This window comes from Etheostoma spectabile, unplaced genomic scaffold, assembly GCF_008692095.1.
Source record: "Etheostoma spectabile isolate EspeVRDwgs_2016 unplaced genomic scaffold, UIUC_Espe_1.0 scaffold00019125, whole genome shotgun sequence".
In the NCBI taxonomy this organism is placed as follows: Eukaryota; Metazoa; Chordata; class Actinopteri; order Perciformes; family Percidae; genus Etheostoma; species Etheostoma spectabile.
This window is the reverse complement of record NW_022604689.1, coordinates 25232-39780: the sequence shown is the minus strand read 5'-3', so window position 1 is coordinate 39780 and position 14549 is coordinate 25232. Positions and strand designations below refer to the sequence as shown.

Below are 14549 nucleotides of genomic sequence, written 5' to 3'. Positions count from 1 at the left end.
AGTACAGAGGTTCCCCAAAAAGGCACTTTAACAATAGCGTGCTCAGGGTTATATTGGTTCCCTTGTGGGGCCTGATTGGTCAGCTATACTGTTGCTGGGGCACACTCCTGCTCTGCCTCTTCCCTCTTCCTTCTTGCCTGTCTATTATTTTCAGTTATCATTTACTTCACAAGACAGCTATGTTCACTCCCTTCTTAGTTTGTACGTCCTGTTCTCTGACTTATCAGACCGTCCTCGAACTTCAGTGTCCTTGGCCTCACCATCTCCTCTTCTCGTGCTCACTGTAGCTTATCTGACTAAGATAGCCCTCCTGTTCTCTCCCTCCTAGCTGTACCCCAGCTGCAAAGCATAATGTATAATATGTCACACATACACACACTCTTATTTAGTCTTTGGTTAATTCAGTATATACTTTAAGCCAGCTTTTACGTGGCCGTTCCTGAGTGCCCTGTTCATCACCACCTCAGTCATTGTATTATTTTCCCACATAGGGTAATAAGGTACAATGAGCTCTTTAAGATAATATGGTGCCTGACCATGAAGAACTTTGTAGATGAGAAGAAGGATTTTAAATTCTATTCTAGATTTTACAGGAAGCCAATGCAGAGAAGCTAAAACAGGAGAAATGTGATCTCTTTTCCTGGTTCCTGTCAGAACACATGCTGCAGCATTCTGGATCAGCTGAAGAGTCTTTATGGACTTTTTTGAGCAGCCTGACAATAAAGAATTGCAGTAATCCATCTTAAAGTAACAAATGCATGAACTAGTTTTTCTGCATCAATTTCAGACAGGATTTTCCTGAATTCCTGAATGTGATAACTGCACTATGGAAACTGCGGTATGCCTGGCCACGATTTCACGTCAGGAATATTTTTCCGTGAAGGTTATTGAGAGTTCAACTCAGCAGAGTTTGATTGTGCGAAGTCAACATGAACAAGGAAATGTGTTTCTGTCCTGTTTTGACAGGGTACCTTTCGCGTGTGAGGCGAATGTGATAACCACTACACTACAGAAATTGTTGAAAACTGATTTTTTGCATGTTTGTGGGGAAATGCACCATTCATTATTTACTGTAAATGTTTAAAATGCTGTTAGACATGTTCATTTAACACAGAGATTTTCAGCTAGATTGAGTCACAGATGCTTTGTCATGGATTTGAGTGACAGCAAATATGTAGTAAAACTTAAATATATCTACATGTATTTACTGTGGTATAAATGCTAGAATAGCGCCGCCTATCAATTGATGTGCCAAAAATAGAGATTGGGCATTCCTCGTTACTATAATGGACAGTACCTCCGCCTGTCACGCGGAAGATTGGACCTTGGCTCAGGCTGTGATAATGTATGTAAAATTACATCTTTTTTTTACAGTGTGTTAAGTCCTGACTATTCCCTGATCGGGAATTGAACCCGGGCCGAATCCTAGCCACTAGACCATCAGGGAGTCTCATCTATCAAATTTATCTTTGTACATGTGAGTTTCCTTTTCACTTACTGGAATGACTCATTGTTTTAGGCGAGGAATGGCGCCTGGCTAGGGCTTCAGAAGGCAGGACATGACAGATTACACATCTGTCACATAGTCAGTCTGTATTCTTAAAACAGAACGAGAAGACGCCGGTAAGACAAAGCTGATATGACTAATGTTTAACCTGTGTAACACTTTGAAATTAAATAAACAGACACATAGTTAACAGAGATCTGAGTGTTGCGTGGTTATTGTAAATAGGTAATGTTTGTGAAGTATGGTATGGTTTTACACAGAGTGACGGATTGATGAATGCAGCAGTAGCATGTGGTAAAATGGAGAATGGCTAGGTTAACTGGCTAGGTTAACTGAAGATTTTAAACATTGTGAAAATGAACGAAACATATGAACATGTTAAACATATACGGGCTTTTAACATATGGCCAGCCTTCGCATGAAGTACCAGATGTCCAGCCGTATGTGGAGGTCTGGCCACTCCCCAAACCTTGTCTGCAGCTTGCTGGACCCCTCACTGATGCAGCAGCCACAGTCCACATACAGCAGCAGTGGGGGTGCAATGGCTGACTGATGATGTATCAGTCATTTTGCTGGTGGTTTCTTGGTCACAGCAACAAGCTTGATCATTGACATACAGTTACACGCCACGTATCATAAAACTGTTGGGTGGGGCCTTATATATTTGCTTGTATTACATCAAGTGACCTGCATACCAATGACCGCAAAGAGTCGTATGTACATGGTTTGCAGAACTGTACCTTCTAATAGAGGTAAGGCCACTTGGGTTATCTGTGGGCTGCTTTATGGTCTTCTGCAAAAGGATAAATCCCAGAGTTGACTCTCTCCAGGTTATTTAGGCAACAAACGTCCCTGGGTAGACTTGAACCACCATCCTTTCGCTTAACAGCCGACTGCGCTGACCTATTGCGCCACAGAGACTGCATCTGTCTGATACTTTATGAGCGGGAACTTGATCTTTAAGCCACAAGCATTTGCTTCATGGCTTTTTGAGGTTGAGCGGCACATGTATGCTGACATCAAGTAACCTGCATACCAATGACCGTCAGTGATGGCAAAAGTACTCAATGCGCGTACTCAAGTAGAAGTACAGATAATTGTGTTAACAAATACTCTGGTAAAAGTAGAAGTACTGATTTAACTTCTTTACTCAAGTAAAAGTAACAAAGTACAGGCTTAGTAATTTACTTAAAAAGAGTATGAAGACTCGCTCCAATGGTGCTATTAAAAACCTTCACCATTCTGGCGGAGACAATGTCTAAGGGACAGTTTGTAGGTTTCATGTGTTGTACAACCTCACTAAGTAACGTCAGAGAAACGTGCTTAAATTCCTCAAACACAGCTGAGTGTGTAGGAGAAGCAGATAAAAAGACCTTAACATTAGCACCAGTAATTTTCCTGATAGATGCTACTTTGTCAATAAAATAAGCAAGACAATTCTCACATGTACTAATTGACACATCTATCGGAGCAGAGGTGCAGGGAATTATGACAGAGTTAAAAGTATTAAATAACAATCTAGGTTTGTGGCAATTGCTAGCTATGACAGAAGAGAGATGCTGCATCTTCACCACCTTCACAGCATTCTGGTATGTGGACAGACTGTCCCTTAATACACCCAGTGACACATGTAGATTGTCTTTCCATTTTCGTTCAGCTTGTCTGCAGTGTTGCCTAAGGGCCCTTGTGGTGTCATTTAGCCAGTGGTCCGCCTTAGGTTTAACAGCTTTTATCCGATAAGGGGCAATAGAGTCTAGGATTTCAGTGCATGTGGAATGGAACTCAGAGAGAATGTTATCTGGGGAAGAGGGAGAGACCAGACCATTCTTGGCATAAAACTGTGAGCTCACAAACGCAGATGCAAACTCTCCAGCTGAAGAGGAGGTGATGCAGCGGCGCCTAGAAGCTGAGGAGACAGGTTTAATTGCGGGTGGTGGAACATGTCTATGTCTGCGGACCCTCATGGAGGCAGCTTGATTGATTGTTATGCTCCCTTATTTGTGCAATACAACCAAGATCTAATGTTTTATCAAACCGGGGTTGGGAGAGTAACCTTTCTGGCTACTTTTTGACAAACAAAGCAAGTAACGTCACTCAAAGAAAGTTACTGGCTGGGATTCAAAGCCATATCAACTGCTTGGAAGGCAGCTATGCTCACCACTATATCACCATCACTGGACAATACAATGGTCACTGCAAATCTAACAACACATCTGGGCATTGAGACTGAAAATAAATGCTCAGAGATGCATCAGTGGCTTCTGGTGATTATTTGATATTACAATATTGTCCATGAAGGCACATCTGCTATAAAGGGATGTGTGACCACCTTTGAATTACTACTTTCGTTGTCGGCAGGACTTGAACCTGCGAGGGGAGACCCCAATGGATTTTTTGTCCATCGCCTTAACCACTCGGCCACAACAACCTGAAAAGCAGTGCAATACTGATTTGCAGTAATATTTGCACTGACTCACGAAAAAAACACGAGTAAAATAAAAAAATACTGCATAAACTTTGCTACCGTGTGTTTATTTAAATATGGGTACACTTCACATGTAGGTGTATACTTTACTGCAAATTAAACTGAGATGTCAGTGTTTCAATCTCCACCTCTAAAAAGTGCTGCTTCTTAGCCGGATTATGTCTGGCCATGTCGTAAATAGTCAGGGCGAGGACTCAAAACCGAGAATATATTGGGGCGTGATATTTTAATTGTTGTGATTGTTGTGTGCCTTTAATATCACACATGTGGCTATTATGAAAGAAACTCCCTAGCAAACCCTCGCAAGACTTTCGATGGTTCCATGGTGTAATGGTTAGCACTCTGGACTCTGAATCCAGCGATCTGAGTTCAAATCTCGGTGGAACTTGTTTTTAAGCCACAGCACAGGTGAAAAAGATCAACCTTTCAACTTTCCACATCTAGTTTAAAGTAAGCTTACAGGTTTAATATCCTTGGCCATTTGGATTGTAAACAGTACGTTGGTGGGGGCATGTTGAGGAGTCACCTGGTTGTTAATGTAACTTGAAGGAGCTCCAAATTTGACAGTATTGACTGGAAGTGATGGGCTTTGAGTTACATGGGGGATACACACTTTGCATTCAGTCTCGTAATCACAGAAATTAGGGATCACTGAAATTTGAACTTGTGTTGCTGCAGTCAGAGTATACAGTGCTCATCCTGAATGGGCCAGTATAGTGCATCAGAACTGCTTGTTGAATGTTCTATTAGCTTTGGAACCCCCCTTTCCCCACAGCTTTCAACTGTCAGATATGGATGGGGGAGTGGACACTGTGTCCAACCTTTTCTGTGTAAAAAAAACACTAAAAAAGTCTCTTGGATTAAAGACAAAACCTCTGCGGAGAACCTTTTACCAAATCCAGGTGCCCTTGGCATAGTTCTGATCTTTTGGGGTAATAGCATGGATCAGAAACCACACATCTGAACTCAATGTGGGCATTATACAGCAATATTTGACATTTAGACCATGAAGACAGTTATCAGTTTATTTCCCATCTGGCAGGAATATTTGTGGACTCAGTTGGACATTTTGAAGATAATGCACAATGTTGACCCAATTGTCAGTCTATTCCCATCTGGCAGGGACATTTCTGGATTCAGGTGGACATTGTAGACAGAAACATTGGTGGATCTTGATTCCCACCATAGGATTAAGCCTGTATTGCACATTGTCTTCACATCCCGTGCAATGTATTGCCATTGTCAAACACATCAGAATCAGAAATACTTTATTGATCCCCGAAGGGAAACTCGGTATCACAGTAGCACCAGTAGTAAGAAGACAGAGACGGAGCACTGCAACAGGCAGCTCGCACTTTTCAGCGCATGCGCACACTTCACTTCAGATGCATCAGAAACAGAATCAATCAGCATTGTAGCAAGATAAAGTACAAGACATAACAACATAACATAATGCAAGACAACACACAGTTCATGTGGACACATGAAGGAATTTTTTGAGGTGGCATATAGAGGGTGCGAGAAACACAGAAAGGAGGCAGACATATGGATGTGGGGCGGGATGGGGGAGGGAGTGTATGGTGTGTGTGTGAGATAGTGAGTTGTGTGTGCAATGTGCGCGTCAAACTGTCTGTGTTGTTAAAAGCTCAGTTCATCGGCGTGACTTTGAAGAGATAACCAGAGCACAGGACGAGATAGAATGGCCAGCTGCTGGTTGTTTTCCTGCTCGGGTGAAGGGTGGCGGGGAGGGGGGGTGTGGGTAGTTGATTAGTTGCAGTCCAATTTAGGTTGACTCGGTAGAATTTATCCAAATCAATGTCCATCAATCATTTGTCACCGACCTCGGCGTCATGCGAGCATCCATATCACGCATTTATTTTTGCAGTCCATCTACCTTCTCTGCCAGTCCGGTGGTCACACGAATTAACTCCACCGACTGGGCCCTGATGGTATCAATCCCCTTCTGCGCTTCCACGGTCCGGTCTGAGATGTTACGAGACAGTTCACTAAGGGGGTTAGCCCTTAGATGTAAAACCTTCATCCCCTCAACCACTCCGTGTAGGCACTCTTTAAGTTCCCCAGACAGCTTGTGGGTGAATTTGCTGGCGGCTGTCTTACCAATTTTCCGATAGGTCAGTGAGACCCCAAGGCCGACAATCAGGAGCCCCACCAACAGAATTCCAATTATCCAAATATCTTCGACGTCCTCCACAGTGAGAACGTCCAGGCAGACCACCTGCCACTCCCGGGAATAGGAATCGCGAGCGTAGCCTGCAGGGAACGTCCCGCTGGGACAATTCGGCTCACCCGGAGAAGCATGTTTAGATAAAAAAATCTTGTCAATATCGCTGAGTGACCAGTTAATCAATTCCATATTCGAATGTCTCAGGAAAACAGCAGGCAGGGGACAAAGAGAAAAGAAAAAGATTCCACAAGACAGGGTAGACAGACTGGGAAGGAGCCAAGCTAAGATAAGAGGGGAGAGGAGGAAAAACACGTCTGCTCTCGCCAGAAGCAGGAAGAAGACCCTGGTGACTTTCTTCCATGTCTCCATGAACGCACAAATATTTGGGCTGACAGTTGAGAAACCTTCCCTTGTTAACTATGACATGGATGACTGAGAAACTATATCATGACATGTTTAATTTACTATATTATAATTCTTTAAACAGGTCTTACTGTAAAATTGTTGTATCAGTCAGGATGGCCGAGCGGTCCAAGGCGCTGTGTTCAGGTCGCAGTCTCCTCTACAGGCGTGGGTTCAAATCCCACTTCTGACAACTATTGTTTTCGTTTGGAACTAATGTCTGAGAGTTGATATTGAGAATAAAGAACTTAGCAGTTCTTTGTATTTAAGAGGACATGAATGTGCACGAGAAACGCGATTGCAATTACAGCGTTTTGTGAGCATCTTTAAACCGATGGATATGATTAAAACCTGTATACAGCCCAACCACTTACCAATCACATCACTAGAAAGACAGCATGACTTGAGGGTAGTGGATGTTAATTTGTCAAAATAAACTGCCAGAACATGATTTTCCTGAAGAACATTACTTTTCATGGTGCTGTCAACAATTACAGCGGTTATATCATGATTCAACTCACCATGGAAATCAACTTGAGGGTCATCTCTTGATGAATCACCCTTTCAGAGAGTCTACCATTGTGTCACCAGCAAAGGATGGTTTCGATCCATCAACCTCTGGGTTATAGGCTCAGCATGCCTCAACTGCGCCACTCTGCTGAAAATCACCCAATATATACTAGTTCAGGAGAAATACATATACAGTTCTGGAGATGTGATGAAACAGTAACCTTGACCTTTGACTTCCAAAATCAAAATCTGTTCATCCGCGACTCCAAGTGGTTATGTATACCAAAAAAAAGTGATTCCCTCTAGAGGTTCAGAGATCTTGCATTCACAAGAATCGGATGGAGAGACATGAAGACGCAGTCACCTTGACATTGAACTTTTGACCCCCAAAATCTCATCATTGATTTACGAGTTCTTGTGAATGTTTTTGCAAAATTTGAGAAAATTCCCTCCTGGGGGGGGGTCCTGTGTCATCACATTCACAAGAATAGGAAGTGCTTTCATGCATGTTGTCGCCCTTCGATAGCTCAGTTGGTAGAGCGGAGGACTGTAGAGGCAAAAAGTTGAAATCCTTAGGTCGCTGGTTCAAATCCGGCTCGAAGGAACCCTCTTTTCAAGAGTTTCCCTTCACGGTTAAATAAAGTATTTCTGATTCTGATGTAGAGATGGACAGACGACCCACAAGCATAATAACTTCTTGCCGAGACATAACAAGAAAAGAAAAAGAAGATGTTGGGTAGACAGAGATAAGCCCTGACAGAATAGAGAACTTCAGACAAAAGTTGTGAAATAGTGCCAAGTGTGACCAGAAGAATTGGAAAAAAAATACCTTCTCTTTTCTCCTGTTTTGTACACAACCCAAAGTTTTACAAAACAAAAGATGACTTTTACCAAATCCCTCAGTTAAATCACAGTCAATATTTGTCTCACAAACCGTCTCAATGTCCAATTTAAATAATTTATCCAACAGAATTGAAACTTTAACTTACCCCGCTGTTTGAAATTGCTTCCTTGTCGTTTGGATTTCAGAGTGGAATCAGGGGAGCTTTCTGACCCTCTCTCTCAAAGATGTTTGGCGAGGTTTAGAGGCAGGTGATCATCAGATCCCTGGATGCATGCCCTCATCAGTCACCGGTGGAGTCCCTTTCTGATTCCTCCTTGAAATCCTGTTTGTGACGCCAAACTGTGGTAGAAGTTTCTTGTTACAGCAAGGGAGGAATTTGGCTGAAATTAAGACTCTGTATATAGAATAAAGACTGAAGGCTGCAAACTGAATCAAAGTCCAGTCTCCGGTGAAAGTTTGATTGTTTTCTGCAGAGAAAAATCAAAATGACAAGAACAGCTCTCACAATGCACAAAGTTACAGAGTGACAACAGTTCTGTGTGAATACAATCAGTTATACATTTCTTTATATCCAGTGCCCCCCGAGGAGAAAAACCCTTGTTTGGAAAAAAGTTTAATCTCAAACATAACAATCAGTGGACCTCAGGCAGACAGTTAGTTCCATTAAGTATTTCTGAATCTGCCCTCCTTGTGTCAAGTGTCTTGACCGGTCATTCTATCTTGCTGAAAAAGAACATCTTGTCTCTTGGATAGGCTATGGTCTCGACCTGGGACCTGCTATGATAAACACAGCTTTAGACAACAGCTTTTTAGTTTCTTTCAGACTTTATGCCATTTGTCCTTGGAGACAAATGCAAAGTCATAACAAATTCAGTTGTCTCCTACAAGGAGAAGACACTGAGGATAGATACAGAAGTCATATACTCTGAGAGGCATTGGAGATCTTATTATGAATAATTATTATGAAAATCATTGGTTAAATGTAATTTTCTGTTACAAGTTACTGTTTGAAACAACGAAAAGAATTGTTATTGACATAGAGGCAGATGAAGTGTTTATGACCATCAATGATGACAAAAGGATACATCCGCTGTCGGGGGTCTGATTTAAAGGAAATAGTACTCTTTAAAAGTGTTGGGGTTCTAGCGATAAACTAATGAGGAAGAATTTGGCAAATCTAAATGAACTAAAACCAAGTCCAGGAACTTAGTCCTTCAAATTTGTCAACTCTTGACCATTCCCTGACCGGGAATCGAACCCAGGCCACGGCGGTGAGAGCGCTGAATCCTTGCCACTAGACCATCAAGGAGTCACATCTGTCAAATTTATCTTTGTAGATGTGAGTTTCCTTTTCACTTACTGGAATAACTCATTGTTTTAGGCGAGGAATGGCGCCTGGCTAGAGCTTCAGAAGGCAGGACATGACAGATTACACATCTGTCACATAGTCAGTTTGTATTCTTAAATACCAAGTCTCTTGCTGTTCCTTGACTAGTTGGCCACCCCTGCTTTGCATCGCTCCAGGTATAGTCCCTGACAAAAGTCTTGTCGCTTATCTATTTTGTAGAAACACCTGCAATTACCCGGACTTTTAATTAATCAATTGGTGTACGAAATAACTCATATGAAAAGCTAAAACCCTCCCAAATAATGTTCAATGCACTGAAATAAATTAGTTTCACTGAAAAAAGATTTATCATTTAAACAAGACAGAAAGGTCAAATTTTGGCAAGACAAAAGTCTTGTTGCCTATATAGAAATTGAACAAATTTACTGCAAATATTAAAATATGTCAGCAAATTAAATAGTGGTGCTGTGAGATCCAAATTTAATATCTTGTATGACTTCAATGAGCTTGAAGGACTGCATCCATGCGGTTTGGAAAGGATTCATACAAAGTGTTGATGAAGTCATCAGGAATAGCTAGGAAAGCAGTCCTGCTGCCTCCCAGAGTTCATCAATATTCTTTGGTTTGGTCTTTGATCCTACCCCACATATGCTCCATGATGTTCATTTCTGGTGACTGGGCCGGCCAATCCTGGAGCATCTTGATCTTCTTCACCTAGAGGAACTTTAAAAAGGAGATGGAAGTATGCGATGGAGCACCATCCTGCTGCAGAATTTGGCCTCTTTTATGGTTGGGAATATAAGAGGTAGCTAAGATTTCTTGGTATTTGAGACTATTGATGTTGCCTTCCACCCTGCAGATCTCTCGCACACCCCCATACTGGATGTTACCCCAGACCATGATTTTTCCGCCACCAAACTTCACTGTTTTCTGGGTGAATCTTGGATCCATGCGGGCTCCAGTAGGTCTCCCGCAATATTTGCGGCGACTGTGGTGTAATTGAACAGAAGATTCATCTGATAAATCCACTTTCTTCCACTTTTCCATCGTCCATCCTTTTAGCAGGCTGTGGGCCTTGGCACATGCCACACGGTTTTCAATTGTCTTTTGTTTAGTTCCGGCTTTCTGGGCACTGATTCGACCATGGAGGCCATTTCGAGACAGAATCCGACAAACTGTTCAGGTTGACACAGGGACTTCAGGGGACCAGGTCTCGTGGAGCTCTGCTGCAGTGGAAAATGGGCTGGCCTTGGATTTTTGAGCCAACAAACGGTCCTCTCGAGCAGTTGTCTTGCGGGGTCTGCCTGACCTGGGCTTGTCAAAAACGTCTCCAGTGTCTTCAAATGTTTTTTCAATCCTCTGTACTTGACGCTGAGACACATTGAAGGTGTCTGCCACATCAGCAGTGGATGTGGTCTTCAGCCTCTTGATAATCCACACTTTAGTCTCAGGGTGAATCTTAAGCATGTTTTCAGATGTCTAGTTGCGGTTGATGTGAAGGTCTAGTGTACTGGGGTTGTGTTTATATACACCTGAGACCTGATTGATCCATTATTAGTCACAGGTGAAGCTCATATGACAAGGCGACAACACTTATGTCTTTGCAAAAATTGACTCAATGGGCTTTACCAAGCTGTGAATATTAGAATACTTTTTGACAGTTTTGTTTTGCACTGAAACATTATTACAAAAGCTGTTGGAATTAAAATGAGCCATTTCTTTTAAAAATAAATCTTGATTAGAAATATATTTCAGCGGCACTTCAGGTCAATTTGTACACAAGCGACAAGACTTTTGTTAGGGACTGTATATCATGTATAGTTATTAGTATAGGCTGGTTTTTGAGACATGCATATCAGGGCATAGGGTATGCACGTAACCAAGGACCAATGTCAGAGATTGTACAGATCTTTCTGCAGACTTTCACCAGCTCAATACAAATTCCCATACCGGGAGTTGAACCAGGGCCACCTGGGTGAAAACCAGGGTTTTCATTACTATTAGAAGTCTTTAAGAGCAGCACCAAGACCTTTTGGACACCACTTAGGCCAAATGAATGTAAAATCTAACTAACTGAAAGCTTTCTCAGATGTACTGATTGTAGTCTCCAGAGGACTCCTTAAGAATGTGTGTAAAGGTTATTTAGGCAGAATCCAGACTGCTAGACCATATGGGACTGACATGTTGAATTATAACAGGGATTTTATGAATACATCCATAGATATGCCAGGAACATAAATACATATATTATTTGTTGATAAAACACTGCAAGAAGTGGCAGTCAGGATTCAGATTTTCAACTTTTCACCACCACTATGTCTAGTTAAAGTTTTACAATGTTTGATATAGAGACATATTTTATGTCTATCTATTATCATTATAGGAGTTAGGTTTGGGGAAATGCGTATCAGGGAATAGGGTACATAGAGCTCTCGTTTAATACAGGACCGATGACTAAGATCTTGCTGCAGATCTTCATCAGCTAGATACCGATTCCCATACCGGGAGTTGAACCAGGGCCACCTAGGTGAAAACCAGGAATCCTAACCGCTAGACCACATGGGACGGACTAGAAATTAATAACAAGGATTTCATGAATCATTTCATAGTCTGGCTGGAAACAGGCCTTCTCTTGAACGTGAATGAAGAAGCTTCTTATGTAAGTTTTATCTTGAAGCTTTTGAGTGTTCTCTAGGTTTTTATCTACTTTAACTATTACCGGACAGCGGGGGCACGGAGCAGAGCAGAGCGGCCGTTACGGAGGAATCCTCCTACGTGTTCAGCTCCATTTTGAACCTGTAAGCTCACTTTAAACTAGATGTGGAAAGTTGAAAGGTTGATCCTTTTCACCTGTGCTTTGGCTTAAAAACAGGTTCCACCGAGATTTGAACTTAGATCGCTGGATTCAGAGTCCAGAGTACTAACCATTACACCATGGAACCTTCCAAAGTGTTGCTAGTGTTTGCTTGGCAGTTTCTTTCATAATATCCACATGTGTGATATTGAAGGCACACAAATCTCACAACAGATCAATGATAGTTCAGGGGATGTAGCTCAGTGGTAGAGCGCGTGCTTTGCATGTATGAGGCCCAGGGTTCAATCCCCGGCATCTCTAACACGTGTTGTTGTCCTGACTATAAAAGAGCTTGAAGAGCTCTTATTCTGAAAATGGAAATAATGCAGCAGGAATTAAAAGACAATCAAGTGGATGTTTAACTTAACAAGTGTCTACCAACTCTTTGTACTTTACCCATGTCCTGCTTTACTCAACAATTGAGAAGGATTTGAGCATTTTTGTATAGCACAGTGTTGTGGGTTGTAGTGACCTCCTTGTGTTTATGGTAATTAATGCAAATCAGTCTCAATGACCAGATGTGTTGCAAGATTTGCAGTCAACATTGCATTGTCCAGTGGTGAGCATAGCTAATGACCAAGCAAATGACCGGTGTTGGATTCCCAACCTTAACTTAACTTAACGTTCAAGCCAATGTCTTTTTTTTTGGAGTTAAACATGTTTTGTTGCATGCAGAAATTCATTTTCCTGCAGTCGTTCATGAATGTGACACAGTATAGGCCTAGTTTGTTTATACATAGCACAAAGGCAAAAAAAAAAACTTTATATACAGTGTTATTTTATTTAAAATTTCAAAAGGGTTTTGTGGCTCCCAGTGTTTTTGTCCCAGTGTCTTTGAGTGGTAAAGGTTGGACTCCTGGGGCCTGTTGCACGAAACTAGGATAAGGGATTAAGCCGGGATATTCAAGTTATCCTGGATGAATTTAGCTTGGACTCGGTTGCACGAAACCAGATTGAATTAAGCCCCGCCAAGTAACCATGGAGATTTATTTTTTGTGGCTAGCCTGGTCCAGAGCAGGCTAACAGCCAGGCTAAGATTAATCCTGGAGTCTCATGTGTTAAATAAGCTGCCGTCTGATCCGAAATAAACGTGTTTAACAGTTATTCCGTTGTCTTCTGCATGTGTTCTGCTTTATTTTTATTAACATCCATTAGCCTACTTGTCACTATTGTTGTCGCGAGTTTGATTTAAACCCTACTACAGCTGTTTAGATGGTCAGAAATGGTTGCACTGGCATCCTGATGCGGAGTGGGACTTTTCCCGGTGGGACGGTAGTGTGTCGAGGCCGCCTGGCGTGCGGCCGCTGTCCGGTGCCTGGTGCCCGGTGCCCGGTGGCCGGTGGCTATTGCCTGCCAGCAGACTTGCGAGTTGTGTCAGTGTCCACTCTCTCTGTAAAAGTAGAGATGAGCAGCGCAGCGTCCGTGGTCTCAGCTTCAGGTTTCTACAGGACGCGCTCCGGAGATTAAGTGTGACGATATTAATGTAGCGATGTTCCCAGATGATAATAATGGCAGACTGGTCAGAGACCAATACATTCATGATTTCATTTTCTTGTTGCTTGTCCTTCTCTAGTAAAGGGTAGGCTAGTTTGTGTTACTCCTTAATAAGTGGGCCTAATGTTTTTTGATATACCTTACACTGGTTTCATAATAAGTCTCACATCACCGGTATAATAACGTGGTCTATATACAGCACGTATGTAGTGGAGTTATCATTCATCACAATCATTATTTTGGTGCGGTCACTTGTCAGAAGAATAAAAAAACATGAATATTGTTTTACATATGCTCACAGCGTGTATTGAAATCATTTACTTTTTTTTCTAGTTGTTGTCCCTTTCTGATTGTTCTATATGAACATTAATTGTATAAATAATTAGATGTATCTTATAGAGATTTGTGCGTGGTTGTAAAACATGTTCTCACGTTGTGAATAAGGGTTTGAAATTAAGCCTAAAGTCCGTAGGGTCCATTTCCCGAGGAACATTAGTTCCCTCTGCTCTCTTTTGAGGCAAAGTAGATATTTTTAAACCCCCACACATTCAGTCGGGTCCGCTATGTTGGGCTTTTTTTCTCCGTTTGATAAGAGCCGTATTTCCCTTTTTCCATTTTCTTCCCCTCCTCGTTACTTTCCATTAGAAGCTGCTGCTCATTGGGTGAAACATTTGGCGCATGCGTCTTCTCATCTCTGCATCAGTAAATCTGTGATCGATAACGTGGTCTATTTGAGAAAGCCGTGAACGTGCACTTATCCTGGCTATCTCCACCTGGCTTGACATAGCTCCACCTGTTCATCCTGGCTCGGCAAACGTGCAACCGATTAAGCCGCGATGAGCAGGTCACACTAAGTCAAGCTGCGCTTTTTCACTTATCCTGGATGTCTTTATTCTACTTTCGTGCAACAGGCCCCTGGC

General features: G+C 42.1%; 3 non-coding genes across 3 annotated transcripts; 2 read left to right on the top strand and 1 right to left on the bottom strand.

Annotated features, from left to right (window-relative positions):
* Positions 1 to 3853: 3853 nt before the first annotated feature.
* Positions 3854 to 3935, bottom strand: trnaf-aaa (transfer RNA phenylalanine (anticodon AAA)). The gene has a single exon. It is a non-coding gene; the product is annotated as a tRNA-Phe (tRNA).
* Positions 3936 to 7605: 3670 nt separating this feature from the next.
* On the top strand, positions 7606 to 7693 carry trnay-gua (transfer RNA tyrosine (anticodon GUA)). The gene is given in 2 exon segments: positions 7606 to 7642; positions 7658 to 7693. It is a non-coding gene; the product is annotated as a tRNA-Tyr (tRNA).
* Positions 7694 to 12324: 4631 nt separating this feature from the next.
* trnaa-ugc (transfer RNA alanine (anticodon UGC)) lies at positions 12325 to 12396 on the top strand. The gene has a single exon. It is a non-coding gene; the product is annotated as a tRNA-Ala (tRNA).
* Positions 12397 to 14549: the final 2153 nt, after the last annotated feature.